Here is a 5,717-nt window from a genome sequence, read left to right on the forward strand (position 1 = left end):
TGGTGTGGTCTAGAACTGTATATTTGTATATTTCCTATCGCTTCCTGTTTGCCTTAGAAATAATATATGTCTTTAATTCACATAGATAGCTCGAGTAAAAATAAAAATAAAATTAATCACAATATCATTGTTTTTCAAATAAAATAGGCTATCGTTATGGACACGGGGTGGATCAAATTTATATGACCTCATAACCGCTCTACCAGTTTTATGATTGTAACATCAAGTTTTCAAGTCATTGACTATACAAATCTACACAGGTAAATGAGAACACCTTCATTTTAATCCTTTTTTATGTGCAAGTGTTTTCTCGAAAGGCTATACACCGTTCCCACACCTATTCTTTCAAAGCCTTGAAAAACTAAATCTAAATTATCGGGTTTTCCCAGCTGTGGATGTTTCTTATAATATTTGAGAGAACTGCTTATGTAGCTTTTTAGAGCCATGAAGGCCACAAAGCACAATTTATACCGTCTGTATACCAATGATTGGATCGTATTATTTGTTTGCAACCGTTTTGGTCATGGCGTGTGTTTATCAACCCCCCCCCCCTCCCAACACACCGAGCTTCTCAAGCACTGTGGGTGGCCAAGGGAGGGTCAGAAAAAAAAATCGGCTGCCCCGGAACTAAGATCATTATACCCCTTTCAGTTCTGGTAATCCCTGTTTTAATTCAGCATAGTAGCAAAAAATAAAATGGGGTATACCTATTATCCATTGTAAAAAAAAAATACCGGAGTTCGGGGAATATTTTTCTCCCGCAAGCATCCGTTTCTATCTTAAAATTATAATTTGAAAAATGATTAACTCTGAGAATTAATCAGAGGAAGATGGGTTACAGAACATGTGAAGAGGTAAGGATGAGTACGAACGAGACTGCCATGCATGACATTTGTCTTCTGACAAGCAGTTCTCTGGTTTCAGTTCTACTGTGGGCGCCTCAAAGCTGAATCCTTGATGAGTTCGATTGGGTGTTATTACCGGCCCCATTTTTACCTAAGCCTCAAGCGATCCGAGCTTTGTCGCATTCGACCCGGCCTCTGAGATGTGGAGTGACAACGTTTTAATATATTTTAATTGCTCACTCTGTTCCTGACGAGAAGAAAGCAGACTTCTTTTTCGTGTCAATCAGTCGCCGTTTGTGTACTTGCAAACATGGCGAGTCAAGAATCACCGGCTAAGGCGATAACGGCACACAGAAATTAAAGTTACACGATAGAGCAGTACAACTCTCGACTATTTGTTGTCAGAGAATGGTATAGATTTTGGACGGGATTCCAGAGGAACCCAGGTAAAACTATCCAGGAATTGGCAGATAGAATTGGCGGGATCGACTTGGGGCGCTAGCCAAGCGCTCCTGAGAACGTCCGCCCTGAGACTATGCTATTCCACCGCGGAGTATTGCGCTCCAGTGTGGGGTAGAAGCAGAAACGTTGAGAAGGTGGATGTAAAACTTCGCAAGTCGATGCACATAGTGTCAGAAACGCTAGCAACAACTCCTAGAGAACGGGGCCCCATGATGGCAGCGATCCAGCCCCCCGATGTCCGGAGGGAGACGATTACGGGAAACTGGCTGAGTAAGATCAAGAGAGAGGGAATGGGGATACCCCTCTGATGCGCATAATGGACGGCGCCCCCGTTTCGAGCCGAAATAAGTCCCGGCAACCCTTGTACGCAGAATCCCTGACTCCGTCTAGAGCTGCACATACTTGATGGAAGTCGGTTTGAACGAATTCAATCCCTCGTGGGGGCGGGGACGTTACCTCCTCTAAGCTTGGTGAGAAGTTGCCAGGCTTTGATACCAGTAAGAGGAGACACTGGGTGACTGCGAATCGGCTTCGGTCGAGGAGCTGCCTCACGGCCAGTACGCTTCATCGGTGGGGTCTTACTACCTGTCCAACATGTACTCGCTGTGGGCAAGAACCTGAGACGACAGAGCATCTAGTCGAACGGTGTGTTGTGACGATGCTACCCGGCGGGTTTGCGACGGTGCACGAATGCGGACCAGACTTTGCTGATTTCAGGAAGGCTGACTGGGAGGAATTCAGTTCCTATATCGAGCAGGTCTGCCCTGCCATTCCTCCCAAGTCCAAGAATATAACCAGATTTAGTAGGCTACTGGTTAAGAGCGCTCAACGCTCTATTCCACGGGGCAAACGGAAATTCTACACCCCTTGCTGGACAGCAGAGTCGGAAGAGCTGTACCGAGAGTACCAGCAGACCCAGTCCCAGGACACAGCCGATAGACTACTTCAGTCTCTGGCAGAGGGAAGGAAGCAACGGTGGCAGGAGACCGTGGAAAGTCTCGACTTTACACACTCCAGCCGACACGCTTGGCGTTTGATAAAGAAATTGGACCCAGATCGGAATTTCGCGAAGGCTGCACCGGAATGCGAGGCAGACACAATTGCCAAGAATATTAAGAACCGTAGCAAGCGGGTCCCTAACCAGGCTTTTGAGCGCGGTGTCCGCAAGGCGTACCGTACGATTTTGGACTCGCTACCTGCGGAGGAGTCGGACTGGACGGCCCCGTTCAGTCCCCGAGAAGTGGGTGCAGCCATTAGCGAAGTGAAGAACGGCAAAGCAGCTGGGATAGATGTTGTATATCCCGATATGGTGACGCATCTGGGCCCCAGGGCACGGGCCTGGCTAGCAGAGGCAATGTCTGACATCCTTGCAAACGGAAAGCTTCCACAAGTGTGGAAGCATGCGAAGATAGTTGCCATCCTGAAGCCAGGGAAGCCGGCGAAGGAGGCAGACAGTTACAGACCCATATCGCTGCTGAGCTGTCTTTACAAATTGTTGGAGCGTGTTCTATTAAACCGATGGGGGCCGGTCCTAGACGCTGCACTGCCACCTGAGCAGGCAGGCTTCAGGGAAGGGAGGTGCACCACGGAGCAGGTCATTGCCCTTACAGAGCATATTGAGCACGGGTTCGAGAGAAAACAGCAAACAGGTGCTGTGTTTATAGACCTATCAGCGGCGTACGATACGGTCTGGTGCGATGGGTTAATGCTCAAACTTGCAAAAATCATAAGGTGCAAAAAGACCTTGAAGTTGTTCTCTTCGATCTTAGGGGAAAGGCAATTCCACGTCGCGCTGGGAGACGTCACGAGCAAAGTTAGGAAATTGAAGAATGGGGTCCCTCAGGGGTCGGTACTTGCGCCAATGTTGTTTAACGTTTACATTAGCGATATGCCGAACACTTCCTTCCTGAGGCTGGGATACGCAGACGACTGGGCACTCGTTACTCAGAGTAAAGTGTGGACCCGTCTCGAGAGCGTACTCAGCGAGGACGTCACCAGACTCAAATCCTACTTTGACAAGTGGTACCTGAAGATGAACACTTCAAAAACCGTGGCCACTGCATTTCACTTATGCAGTGGTTGGCACACCCGTAAACTGAATGTCCTAGTCGGGGACCAGCCACTCCCATATGAGCCGCGTCCAAAATATTTAGGGGTGACGTTGGATCGCAGTCTTACCTATCGGGTTCATCTCGAAGGGGTTGCCCGGAAGATAGAGAAGCGGAATAGTCTTCTGAGGAAGCTGGCGGGATCGACTTGGGGCGCTAGCCAAGCGCTCCTGAGAACATCCGCCCTGGCACTATGCTATTCCACCGCGGAGTATTGCGCTCCAGTGTGGGGCAGAAGCAGAAACGTTGAGAAGGTGGATGTAAAACTTCGCAAGTCGATGCACATAGTGTCGGGAACGCTAGCAACAACCCCTAGAGAATGGGGCCCGGTAATGGCAGCGATCCAGCCCCCCGATGTCCGGAGGGAGACCATTACGGGAAACTGGCTGAGTAAGATCAAAGAGAGAGGGAATGGGGATACCCCTCTCATGCGCATAATGAACGGTGCCCCCGTTTCGAGCCGAAATAAGTCCCGGCAACCCTTGTACGCAGAATCCCTGACTACGGACAGAGCTGCACATACGAGATGGAAGTCGGTTTGGACGAATTCAATCCCTCGTGAGGGCGGGGACCTACACTCCTCTAAGCTTGGTGAGAAGTTGCCAGGCTTTGATACCAGTAAGAGGAGACACTGGGTAGCTGCGAATCGGCTTCGGTCGAGGAGCTGCCTAACGGCCGGTGCGTTACATCAGTGGGGTCTAACTTCCTGTCCAATATGTCCACGCTGTGGGCAAGAACCCGAAACGGCAGAGCATCTAGTCGAAAGGTGTGTTGTGACGATGCTACCAGGCGGGTTCGCGACGGTGCACGAATGCGGACCGGACTTTGCTGATTGGGTCAATCGTCATAACATAATAGTGTGAACCATAAGAAGCTGCTGCTGATTGGGTCGATCGTCATAACATAGTAGTGTGAAAACCATAAGAGGATGCTGCCAGAGAGCTGTCACGTGCGATTTCCCATCCATTGAAAATCTCTTGGATGAAGCCATGCGTAACTGTTTCATGTGTGCAGTCATCATCACAGCTGTTCTTGGGGCTCTATTCAAACACAAAGAAGACGAGCTCTCGTTTAACAAAGCCATCGAGGTTGGCACGGAGTAGAAGACGTGTCAAGAGTGGCTAACGAGACTGCAATGACTGTTTAATAAATTGAACTTCAAAGAAAACAGCCTCCAATAATTCAGCAAGGCAGTCAAAACAAAGAGCGTGCTAAACGGACAGAACCGACAGCGGAGCTTGACAATAAAAATCAAACAGGCTGAAGATGCGATGGACGTCACAACAGACACAACGGTAACTTCAAAACATCCGTTTATCGCTTCTTCCAGAAAACTGGACACATCAAGAGAGCCTGTAAACGTAACAAGAGATTCTCGAATTCTCCTTATGTCAACACAATTCGTCGCATGTCACTGGTCAATTTTAAATAATATATGGTGGGGTCCCGAGAACTCATTTGGTAGAGCACTCGCTTCTCATGCAAAGGAATAGAGATCAATCTCGGGTAAAGTCATTTTTGTCCGACCTCCCTGTCCACTCAGCGGTGATTGTGTAGTGTAGTCTGTTACATCTGGCTAGCGTCTTATCCAAAGGGTAGCAAGCAATTGTTATTGTCTAGTTCGCATTATTGAGACAGGCATAAACTCCAGAACTAATGGCTCTTAAGAATTGCTTATATATGCACATATATTTCGACAGTTATAGTCTATTGGCAAAAGGAGAAATAGATGAGGAAAGAGAGGAAGCTATTAGGTATATATATTTGAAACTTGGTAGATAAACAATTGAATGGATTAGCAGATAGTAGATAAAACAACAGACTGCCAGACAGAAAAATAGACAGGTACATACACACAATAACACACACACACACACACAAACATACACATACACACACGCACGTATATATATATATATATATATATATATATATATATATATATATATATATATAAGTATCAATCCACTGTTTAGGTGACCACTGTGAAATGCCCCAATTGGAGGACCAAGCATATGTCTTGTTCAAATTGATTAAACTGTTCAATCTTTGTTCAGATGAGTATAGTTTGGCGCCCTACAATGATTTATGAACATAATTCTGATGCTTGATGATCACAATGGTATATAGAAAATTACTCGGCCCCCCTACTGTTTTACTAAGTGTTTCTGCTGCTTTAAGGAGACATTTGGTAAAAACATGTTTTTAGGGAGACCACATTAAAAACCTCTTTTAGGGAGCCCGGTATATGTTTATATATGTGTATACCTAAGAGTGCATTTTCAAGTGAGCTACCACCAAA

The sequence above is a fragment of the Berghia stephanieae genome, chromosome 1 (genome assembly GCF_034508935.2).
Source record: "Berghia stephanieae isolate SIO BIC M18660-M18661 chromosome 1, UCSD_Bste_1.3, whole genome shotgun sequence".
NCBI classification, from domain to species: Eukaryota; Metazoa; Mollusca; class Gastropoda; order Nudibranchia; family Aeolidiidae; genus Berghia; species Berghia stephanieae.